At 39.4% G+C, this 12,687-nt stretch overlaps 1 long non-coding RNA gene across 1 annotated transcript; it reads right to left on the reverse strand.

Annotated features, from left to right (window-relative positions):
• Positions 1 to 2,369: 2,369 nt before the first annotated feature.
• Positions 2,370 to 8,427, reverse strand: LOC131095907 (uncharacterized). Its single transcript, XR_009115931.1, has 3 exons — positions 8,366 to 8,427; positions 4,038 to 4,146; positions 2,370 to 2,499 (listed from the first exon to the last, which is right to left on the reverse strand). It is a non-coding gene; the product is annotated as an uncharacterized LOC131095907 (long non-coding RNA).
• Between the last annotated feature and the right edge of the window lie 4,260 nt (positions 8,428 to 12,687).

Consider the following 12,687-nt stretch of genomic DNA (forward strand, 5'->3'; position numbering starts at 1 on the left):
TACCCCCACCTCTACAATCATCACTACAAAAATACAAGACACAAACCCTCATTTTAGTTGTTTAATCAGTCCATATTCCCAAGCGGGAAAATAAAGCAGCTGGGAGGACAGAGGGAGCTACTGGTTTACTGTAAATTTTTAATAATAACTCTATAACAATTACAGACCAATAATCTTCTGTGTTATGAATTGAGTATTTCAAAACACATGATTGTCAGGCTGGAAAAATTTGTATGGAAATCAAAATACTATATGGTATGGGGTGTGAGGGGGGAAAGCATGAAATAACCTGGCTGGCTGGTATAGCCACTGAAAAACCTGCAAGAAAATTTTGTTTATGGATTGTTCTGGGCTCCCTGAACATCTAGGATAGACTACTACATTTCCAACTGAACAACTCAAGTCTTTTAACAATCAAGCTGATACATACACTTCACATGCAATTGACAAGACTTGTTTCTCTCTTGGTGTCTCGCAAGATTTTTAAACTTACACTGCTGCATACTGTCACATCAGACTCTGTTGGCACAGGGTGCCAGTGTTTCTTTGTGCTTTCCAGTTTTCCATATTACATTCCTAAATAAGAGGTATTCTCTTTACAACCATGAACTGCTGAGTAGTCACAACAAAAATACTCTTGTTCTTTAGAAAATCCATCTGTGAGGTGCTGCGCTTTTCAACAACCTAAAAGTCACCAGAAGACTGATCAGTAACTCAGAAGAAAACTTAGAATCTTAGACACACCAGGCTCTTAAAATAATAGTGCATTATTTTCAAGTTCACAGAAGTCACTCACAGACAGTATGCACTGTTAACATCTAATTATTAGGTAGAAATTTGTAAGAGGGCTGTAGGTGACTTGACCAGACTGACTGCTTTTTAACAGACATCGTCAGTAAACAAGAGTACTTTCCCCCATCCCCTCAATTCCTTAATGTTGCAGTATGAGACACAATCAATGTGTAAATGCATTATATTAAAAAAGTTTGATGTATATTTCACACATACTTTTCTATTCAAAGAAATTACTGTTATATAGTCTCTGTTGGCAGTTCTTGCAACAAACATACATTTGATTCAAAAAGGGACAAGCACTAGTATACTGCTTTTCTCAACACTTGTGGGTAAATACACACCCACACACAGCCTCAAACACACACTCTCCCTTAGAAACTGAATCCTTACTCATCACTTTGCTGAACGCAAACAAGCACAATAAAATAATATAGTGTCATTGTTACAATGTTGATGCCTTAATAGTGCTCTAAGCAAAAATACCACCCAACTTATACTAAAGATACTGTCCTTACACATGATTTAATCAGCATACTCTCAGATTAGTTCATCAGCATAACCAAAATACAGCAATGAACTTAACTGAGTAATTTCGTTATATAGTTTAATTGGCATAAATAACTGACTTATTGTGGCAACAACTGGCAAGAAATACAAGGTACTCCTTGGTCGTGGCATAGCAAAAAAATGAAGTGAAGGCAGAGCAGTACCATCACAGGAGGAAGGAACAAAAATAAACATAAATTCACTTGTAGACAGAACTTACCAGATAGACATGGACCTATCACACACAATGTCACCCTCACAGAATAGCAACAAGTAAATTACTTTCTTCTTCAGTGAGCACACAGGATGCTCTGTTTCCATTCATTCACTAGAACAGTCTTCTACCAGCACTTGCTTTTTTCTGAATACTCAATATTGGAGATGCAGCGCTTGATAAATGTAGGAAATCCTTTCAGAAGGGAGAACATGTGAGAAATCAAAAGCTTTCTTTTAATCCCTTTTTACATCAAGGACAGGATAAGTGATCTGCCAGCTTTCATTTCAAGCTATAACTTTCGAAACTACTTCAATTAAAACTAACTGCAGTCATAGAAGTAATTTACACAGAAGATGCACAGAATAGGGTAGGACATGAATTTTCCAAGTCACATAACTGCTTTCTGCAAGCACCACAATTCAGAGTTATTGTTACAATTCTATCACTTACTTGAGAGTACAGGATCATTTAAAAGCTTCAGCACAGCTCTCAGAGTTAGTTTTGTTTAAATGTAATGCTCTGGATTAATAAAATCATAATGCATTTGTGATTTTTAATCCATTTAAGAATACAGGAATGCATAAATAATTTTATTTTACAGACAATATAACCATATGCATGCATTTAGGTATATTCCCTCTGTATTATCATGACTAACCAAGTGCAATTTGGGTCCATTACTTCAACTGCGCCTGAAATGGCATTGTAGTACTTTCCAAATCCTGTGGACAAAAATTGTGACAAATATGAGAATACTTGCATACCTTTTAAACTGCGAGCTAAACTTCAAATAGTTGAAACAGTGCGCTCTCCATAACAGCAAAGGACAAGAACACTATCTGAAGTCATTCTTCAAGAACAGTGTACCTCCTTCCCAAATCAAAACAGTTAAATGGGAAAACTAGACCAGCTACACCCAGTCATTCTCCTCCATGTTGAATCTGTAACAACATGACAAACATAAACATCAAAGTGTGTTTTAGAGTTCTGGAGACCTCCTCACTGCATCTGGAAAAATTAAAAGACCCTAATCTCTGCATATAAAATGCAACTTCCTTTATTGACAAAAGCAGTGGTTTGTTCACACAACAGGTATTTTTTGCATTCATGTCTATCTTACAGCAGCCAGACAAAGTCCCTTGAGACTGGAGGAAAGGGAATTTCATGTCCTTTATAAAAAAGAGTAAAAAAGATCATGGGAACCACCAATCTGCAAGCATTACCATATTGCCCAGTAAAACCATGAAACAGGTCCTTCTGGACCAGTTGTAGGTTAAACTTTAGGATGTAACCAAAAGTATGCATTTTGCTACATCTTCATAAGCTGTTATAACAGATGTGGTAGTGATCCTTATCTTCTCCATGACTCATCCCTGATAACTCCCTCCATGTGCTATCTCTGCTAATGGGCCATCATGCCTCATTGCATGACTCAAAAATAACATCATCCCATTGTGAGATGCTCCACCCAGGGGAATGAACCAAGCATTCCTACCTGGATATAATATGAGGTTTGGAACACCATGGGAAGCCCTACATACTGTATTCCCAGAGGACAAGAGCTACATAACCATCACTGGACCTTTAGAGAAAGACTGCAGGACTTCTATTTCCCTTCTACAGGATCACCATTTCAACAGAACCACGTCCACCATCTAATTGGACTGCTACCACCACCCTAACACAGTGTCAGTGTCTGGAATCTGATACCGTTTCTGTACAATTACTCGTATTTTAATTTTCCTATTAAACTGTAGTTCTGACTAGGAATGTCTCACTAGCTTGCTTTCAAACCAGTACACTATGACAAGCATGGGTGACAAGAGGGTGCTTAGATATAGGCAACTTACTTCACCAAGGGCAAACCATGCCTCTGATTACATCAGTGGATAAATGAAGGGCTATGGATGCCACCTACCTCCATTTCCACAGAGATTTTGATACAGTCCCCTACAACATTCTTGCCATTTATTTGGAGAACTAATGGTTTGATGGATGCACTATTAGATGAGTAAGAGTCTAGATCCCTTTTCATAGGGTTACAGCTAACTGCTCTGTGTCCACACAGAAACCAATCATAAGTGGTGTTCCTCCAGGGTTTATACTGAAACCAGTACTGTTTAACATCTTCCTAATTACATCTTCATGATATAAACAGTACCAAGCTGAGCAATGGAATTTCTACACCAGTAGGAGAGGATGCCATCCAGAGGGAATGACAATGACAGGCTTGAAAATGTCAAATACGAAACAAGGCAAAGTGAAAGGTCTTGCACCTAGGTTTGGTAAAGCCCATTATCAATACAGACTTGTGGGATAAACTGGTTGAGGGGAAATGACTAGCATGAACTGCTGGACAAAATGCTGAACATGAGCCAGCAGCATGCACCTGCACACCAGAAAGCCAACTGTATCCTGGGCCCACGCCAGGTCACAGGAGACAATTCTTCCTCTCTTGTCTGCTGTTGTGAGACCCTACCTGGAAGACTGTGTCCAGCTCTGTGGAGCCCAGCACCAGAAAGACATGGCCATATCAACAGGTCCACAGCAGGGCCAAAAAGCGGATCAGAGGCATTTTCACACCTTTCCTGTAAAAAAAGGATGAAATAATTTGGTTTGTGCTGCTTGGAAAATACATACAAGGGTCCTGATTCCCACCTTTCAATACCTAAGAAAGCACTTGTAAGACAGACAGACTTTACCAATGTCTCAAGTGACAGAAAAAAGTTTAACGATCTTAAAACACATCCTTCTCAATTTAAAAATATTTAAATTTGGATTAAGCATAGATTCAGACTGAACATAAGGGAAGTGGACAACAAGGGGGTGTGGCAATGGAGGAGGACTGCAGGTCCCCCATCACTGAAGTGTTCAAAGACTTGTTGGGTAGGGTTTTAAGCAACATGACCTACTGAAAGACATCCTTGGCTAGGGAGGTGGGACTAGATGATCTTTAAAGGTCCTTCTAATCCAAGCTATTCTATGACTCTGTAATCTCTACACCAAATTTTAAATTCCCACTGACATGTTGGGCCAATCTGAAACATTCACACACAGACATACTGTGAATAGGAAATGACTTTGTGAAGTGCAAAAACATACTTTTTTGTTTTTAAATCTCACTTTTAGTTAGTCTTCAGTTTTACTTCTATATTGTAATCCAGTATTTTCCAAAAGGAATACCAGATATGAAAAAACTTCACTACACCTAACTAAAATTTGCAAGAAGTAAAATAAAGTAGAAGAAAATAAACTTAGGTATTCAACAACACTACTTCCATATATAATACAAAAAGAGTAAGGCCTTTACTAACAACACCTGTACTAATCGGACTTGTGCGATTTACACTCCTTATAGCAAAATACAAGAGTATAAAATAACAAAAAGCCACCCAAAGCACTAAACAGCTGGCATCCCTTGGCGCCAATAAATATGTGGTCTTGACTTAATCACTAATAAAAGAAATTAGCATTTAATGAATGGAAGAACTCAACACTTTGCTCCATTTCAAAACAACAGGATGAATATAAACTATTTCTCTAGAAGAAATACTGACACACTCAAATTCTCATACTGGTAGTTTACAAAAATTTCAATTTTGGTCACAAAGTTAGATGGACAAGAACAAAGTTGACATAAAAATACATCACCATGGAAGAACCATGTTTTAGTGTTCTGGCTTTTTTTTAGGTTTTAAATTTATTGTTACTTTTAATTCACAGATATTGATTTAAAAATATTTCTAATATGGATCATCAACATGCATCTGCAATATCTGGTCACCTATTATGAAGCAACAAAATGTCTTGGTATGTTAATGTTTTTTCATGTTTACTTGCAAATAAAGGAGGGAGGTATTAAAACCACATATAAATCAATAGCATCATGGCTACATTGTTTTCAATGGGTTTTTGACTAAACAGTATGGTCTGCAGTCTGCTGCCAGTTGGCAGACTGTACTTTTTGGGCTCACACAGTACCATGCAATAGCATACTTAATTGCTAATACAGTAGAAGTTTAGGCACTATAACAATCACTGACAGAAAAGACACATGAGCTACAGAACATAACAGTAACAAGTCCTCCCTAAAAATAATACATGTATTTTTATGCAGGAAAAAGAAAAAAAAGATAAAGAATAGTTCAGCCTTGGTAGTACAATGAAGTTAGAAAGTCCTCGAGAAGGAAAATACAGTATCATTTTAGCAAAAAGATATGCCATATTACCTTTGAAATCAAAAAGCTGCAATGAGTAAAATGAAGACTGATAGTGTCTTGGTTTTTTTGAAACCAGTAATAAGTAAACTGTTAAAACACTTGTTTGAATTTGAAACAGCATTTTTGATGAATAGAGAGATCCTAGGATGGTAAATATCAAATTAAGCTAAACAAAATAAACTCATCCTGTGAGTATCATCGATAGCATAAGTAAAACCAGAACATAATGTGCCTGCACTTTCAAATGTTTTGTATTACCATCAATCTAGAACACTCTGCTCAACATGGAAAATTCAGTCCAGAATCACTGTCTTGTTCAAAGCAAGGATTTGATGCAGTTTCCCATCACAGAATACCTGAAAGAACTATTGCTATCTTTTCAGTTACAGAATAGGGGGGCATGAAAGTGTCTATTCTAGAAATCACCTGAGAGCTAGGACACCAATCATCAATTTAGCAATGCACATTATTTTACACCAAATGAACTGTCTTTCACCACAAGAGGGTCCCTACAGGACACCAAGGAATATGCTATGAATCTACAGACCAAACAGGTGTTTTAAAGAAATACACAAGACTAAAGAGATAGCACATAAAGCTAAAGAAAGTAATCTTGGTTCAGAAATTCCACCTGCAGAATGAGCTTCCAGAGACAAATCATTCCCCTTGCTAAAAAAAAAAAAAAAACAAACAAAACCAAAAACAACAAAAAACAAAACAACAAAAAAAAAAACCAAAACAAAAAAAAAAACCAAAAAAAACCAAACAAACAAACAAAAAAAAAAAAAAAGCCAAAAAAACCCCCAAAAAATCAAAACAAGCACAAGGAAAAGACCAGAAGCAAACAAAAGCAGACGAATTTCCTATACCAAGAGCCATCACGTTTTGCAAAAAAGCATATCCACCTGCTCCACCCCTGAAAACACACAATCACAAGGGAAAATAAAATGGAGGTAAAACACAAGCCAGATCTTTTCAACCCCCAGAAAAACAAAAACTCCTGAGAATAATAAGAACATAGGTACTGAAATACTGATATTTTGAGGTGGTAGGCAGTAGCATAAAACTCTGAAATAGAATACAGCAGTTAACAAAAGTAACAGACACAAGATGTGACATGACTTACTATTTGACCTTTGTCTCTCCACTGCCCTCCAATAATGTCAAGCCTATTACAGAAATGTAAAAAGGTGCCAAAGAAAACAGGAAATTTAAAAATAAAAAACCATTTTCTGTTTTCTTTTCAGTTGTTTTCAGGAACCATAACTTTATTTCTCAAGTAATTCTCAAATAAAATAAGAAGTGCCACTGAAATTAAAAATAATTACAAAATGTCTTACTACAGACACAATCATAATTTTCCCAAAGCATTCTATAGAGGTAGACCTCCTTAGCTTTATATAAGGCTTCTCAGCAGACAATCTGAGAGTTTTAGACTATTTTCTTAATTTGGCTTTCTCACTACAAAATTTGGCTTTAGCTTTCTTACCACAAAATTATATCTCAATGTCAATTTGCACAGAATGACTGCAAGAAAATTGTGCTTTTAACAGGCTCCACTCCTGTGGGGTAAGATCTTGCTTATACTCTTGACAATCCTACAATTGTTTGAGTAGTATTAAAGGAAATATTAAATACTACCCCACTTAGCTGCAGAAGTCAAGACTTAGTAGTTAAACCTCACCCTTAGAAAGTAATGAAAAAAGGAACACACACACACACACATAAAAAGAAGTATTAAGAATACCATATATTACTCTTGTAGGCAGCTTTACTTTGTGGGAGTTGTTACCATAAAAAAAACCCACAATAAATGTGAATAAGAACATTGTTTTGAACATAAAAGCCACCACCCTGGATGACTAGAGTCAAATTCTCCAGCATTCTGACACAGAAAATAAACAATATCCAGAAGTAGATGCCTGGACTACCTGAGGTTAGAGCAAAGCTAGCATGCACAATACTTCCACTAAGACTCAGGGGCTTCACTAGTCCAAGAAGGCTCCCACGTATTTAGCCAACAGACCCTTATCAACAGGCTCTAGTTCCCAGAAAAAGATTTAATTTCAGAAGGGCAGTTTATAAGACAGTGAGTATAAAATCCAAGAAGGTGCACAGAAGAGAAACACGGCATAATTTATTCAGGTGCTAAATCACTTTTGGATACATACACCTTTTGCTAAAACCGTTCGGTTTAGAACCAGTTAAAACTTTAGCCACAGTCATTTGATAAATGTCTTTTTTTCTTTGGGGAAAAACATCCAAAAGGCTAATATCTCAACCAATAGTTAAAGACTAATCCTTTAGTTCTGGTTCATCCTTAAACTATTAACCTAGATTTCAGCTGGGAAGTTTTTGGAAGTGCAGTTTATGAGCCTGTGAAGGAAAAGGATTTGGGTAATTTTATCCAGTTGCTGGATTTGATAAGCTAACACCCTCTCAGTAACACCTTTTATAAAGGTACTTGCATAACTTTTCTATCCAAAATGCCTGCTAAGGCACTCTGTGAAAGACACAACCCTAACCAAAAGCACAGAACAGAAAACAATATCTTAACAGAAACTGAAACACTTTTACTGTGATAGACCTGCACAGGTTGTCCTGAGGGGCTGCAGTCTCCAGGAACTGAAATACTCAAAACTGTCCGGGCAATCTGTTCCGGGGGAGGGAGTGCAATAGATGCTCTCAAGAATTCCATTCCAACCTAAATGGTTTCACAATGCTGATTAACAAGACAACACAGAAACAAAAGAAGTTCTTAGATCTAAAGGAAATTAGGCAAACGACAGCAGATGAAATGAAATCACACTAAAGAAATTATCTGGCCAGCATCAACTTTATATTTCGACTGAGAAGATGCTAGAAAAACACATTAACATTACATATGTGTATATATGCTTTCAAATTACTTGTCTTTACACAAAGTTTTCATATGAAATATAGCATTAAAATGGATTAACTATCTACAAATAATTTCCTCAGCTGACTTTCCACTTGAAGAATATTACTGAAGTCCATTCAGTAAATTAGGCCATTTTCATTCCCATTCAAATTCAGAATATTGTCACAAAACTTCTTTACAAAGTTAATCACTTTAGAGAAATCTGTACTGAAAAACCTGCCTAATTGATGAGGCTATCACCTCTTTTATGTATTAAAAGGCTTCCTCCTCCTTTATGTAACATACACATGCTTAAACCTGTCAAATGTATTGATGGATTAGTAAAATGGAAAAGCATGTAGATGTCTACACTGCAGTACTTTCAGAGAATCTCTACTTAAAGATTGCTGCTTCACTTTCTTTTTTATTTTATTAATAATCTGAAATATATCCTGAACACGTGTATCCTCTGTTGTTAGAAAGATGATGCATACTGGATTCTACCTAGAGCTGGTGAGATTATAGACTGCATTCTGTTTTCAAAAGCTGTAACCAGCTTCCTGCTCTTTTTTTGCCTGCTTTCCTCAAAGAAAGTTATCTCATCTGCTAAAAGATAAAAACCCAACAATGGCAAGATAATATGCAATAAACTTAAAATAAATACATACAAAATACTTTATTTGCTGATTTCAACACCTGTGGAATGTGTTCATCAAGAAACAAGTAGAAATGCACACATAATTGAAATTAATCTAAAGGGGAAATCAGATGCTTAACGACAATTTGGGCACATCAAACTACCAAAACAATTAAAAACTCAGAGTTGCACTGTTTCTTCAAAGTTTCTAGTACATATGATGCTCTTCAAAACACTATCTGCTGCAAGGTTTTAGTAATACATAATTTATTTTCAACTAGCAAATGAGCAGAACACAGAGCTTCCTTCTGCCTCCATCAAATTTTGTCTGATAGTTCACATGTGCATACTAGCAATAATAAACTATATAGCGTTTCCTTAACTTCTTTCACAAGACACTGAAGATATCCTCTAAACATTTAGCATTGTTCAGCATTTCCAAACAAGATTTTCACTCAACAGCTCCTTTTCTCTACATATCTCCTATACAATATGTTTTCTCAAAAAGTCTTGATTCTACCCATGGCAGGAATCCAACGCCAACTGTCACGTGTATCAATGCTGCTTGAAGAAGGAAACCTCTACCAGCTTTCAGATGGATGCTTTCTTCTGATTGCTCCACCAGCCCAGGCCTTCATGGCTTTAGCGAGACCACATCCCATGGGAAAATACTGTTTTGGCTGCCCACAGCATCAGGTGTCATCTCCCTCCCTGCCATATACTTTTGGTGCAATCCATGTTTGGCAGAGAATTTTCGCCGATTTCTAGAACAAGACCTCACATTGTCAATGTTTTTGTATTTTTTTAATAAGTACACCTAACTATCAGCGATGAATGACCAACTGGAAAAAGGAGGGAAGTGTACCTGTGAAGGAAGGCCACAAGGCAAGAGACAAAGAAAGAACTTTTGAAAGCACACCTACAATTAGTCATTAAGCCCTCCCTTCCCAGAAACAGCTCGGGTATATTTAATCCTGATGCAAGGTTGAGGGAGAAATGAAATTACCTCCAAAGGTCCCCTCAAGACTTAAAATTCTCTAAAATCCTTCTGCCTGTTCATTTTCATCCGAAGTTGCACAAGGCAGTACCTCGGGACTCTTACTATTTCAATTCAAGCGAACAGTGGCTTCTGGAAGAGTGAACAAAACAGCTTCAGGACAGGTGGTTTTATCCAGGGCAAGGGCCCAAGCCCGATTTAATTCATGTCTCGGAGGCGCCGGGAGCCCGCGGCCCTGCTCCCCCTCCTTGCCCGCCGGGAGTGAGACGCGAACCCGCGGCCCCGGGCCGGCCCTGGCCCCGCGCTCAGGTACCTGGCAGCGGCTCAGCTGCTCCGCCAGACCCCGCAGCTCTTCCTGCAGCTCTGCCACCCGCTGCGTCGCCGCCCCCGAGCCGCCCGAAGCCATCGCTGAAAGCCTCTCGCCGCTCCTCTCGCGGAGAGAGCGAGCGGAGAGGAAGGTACGCGCCCGGCGGAGCGGGCTCAGGCAGCCCCCTCCCGCCCGCCCGCCCGCGCCTGGGGGAAAGGGGGAAGAATCGCCGCCGCGAACCACACAAATGAAAACTTTCCGCACTCACGGCGCGGGCGAGCGCCGGAAACTGAAGGGAAGAAAGAGGACGCGGTGCAATGACGTCACAGCCCACCGCTGCCCCGGCGAGGAGAAGGGGCGAGGGGCGCGTTTGAATTCGCCCGCCCGAGGCGCAGCGCCGCGCATGCGCCGTGCGGGTGGCGAGGCGCTGCCGGGAGCAGCGGCCCGGGAGCACCGCCCTGCTGCCGCGTGTGCCGGGTCGCCTCCCGCCTTCCTCTGCAAGGGCTGGGAGCGCCTGCTGTCCCGCCAAGGTGCTGAGCGAGGGATGCTGGAAATGCCTGGGAATCCAGCGGATCCCGCCCTCAGCCGTAGGAACACATGTGTCCTGCCTCTCTTAGGACCCTTGATGTTTATATGAGGACCCTACCGGTCAGACTCACAGAGTGGGTCAGGCTGAGGGACCACAGTGGACCTTCGGGTCCAACTTCACTGTTCGAGCAGGGTCATCCCAGAGCGGCACTTGGCACAGGATCGTGCTTGAATATCCCAGCGAGCGAGACTTGCACAGCCTCTCTGGGCAATCTGTTGCAGTGCTCGGTCACTGCGCAGTAAAGCTCCTCCTCATGATCAGGTGAAGCTTCCTGTGCATCAGTTTTTGCCCACTGCATCTTGTCCTTTAGCTTGGCACTGCCGAGCAGTGCCTGGATCCATCCACTGACACCCTCCCTTTTATGATCACAGGCACTGATGGGGCGGTGAGATGGCGTAGTAGTGAGATGTTTCTGGGTGTTCTGCGAGGTGCTGAGGCTCCAGCACACCTGAGCCAGATGTCTCATGCCTCTTCCTTATTGTTTGTTTGTTTCTTTTTTCTCTGAATTAAATAATAACAATTGCAAGACAAGAGAGACAGAGACCTGGATTTAGATTAGGTCTTGATAATGCTTTATGATGCTTGTGCACACTTGTTTCTCAAACAGGAAGTTTTCAGATTTATCACTCCCAGAGCTAGGTTTCAGAGCCTAGAACTGAAAGCAAAGGAAGGCTTCAAAGATCTAACCCTTACAAGTGTGTAAAATATTCCAGCTTATCCACTATGTAAATGTACTCTGTTTAAGATCCAGATATGCAGAGTACTGGCTTTGTAATAAAGGTTAAACAGCATTGCCAAAACAAATAATTGCATAGCCTACATGGGAAGCAAAATACTCATAAAAAGTATGGACTTCCCCCCAGACAAATGGAGAAAGAAGTTGAAACATGGTTGGAATATATTTTAAGCTGTAAATTGCATTTCACCAAGGTCAGTATCTTATTACAGAAATACTATACCTGTTTTTATAGAGAAGTATGTTTTATTTTCCTCTCCATTGTAATTTTTGCATGGTTTCTGGAAAAGTTGCCCTGAATATACCACTGTGACAAGAAACAAAACTCTTTCTGTGTGTGTGTGTGTGCATGCAGATAAGCAAGAAGGTTTCACCATGTGAATTAAGATATACATTAAAATGTCCAGTCCTTCCACCTGTGGCCCTAGCAGAAAGATTCCTGCATCCTTGGTAATAGCTGTGCCTGGCAAGTTGATTTTTCATCACATTGATGTCCAGGAGCCCTTCTCAGAAGTAGAGAGTGGCTACAGTACTCAATTCCAAGATTTCTCACGTAATTTTCAATTAAAGTTTTTACTATTATTGCAGGTATTATCTGCACAATTATAAACGTAAACATAAAGGTGGGAGACTGCATTTGAGACTTCTCTGTCCAGTTATATGGAGATTTAAGGAGATTCAGCAATTATTGGATCAATACCACATCTCTCCTTAGAACAACCTTTATAATTTTTGTAGTTCTTCACTCACTGTGTATTGTGT

Source organism: Melospiza georgiana, chromosome Z (assembly GCF_028018845.1).
Source record: "Melospiza georgiana isolate bMelGeo1 chromosome Z, bMelGeo1.pri, whole genome shotgun sequence".
NCBI lineage: Eukaryota > Metazoa > Chordata > Aves > Passeriformes > Passerellidae > Melospiza > Melospiza georgiana.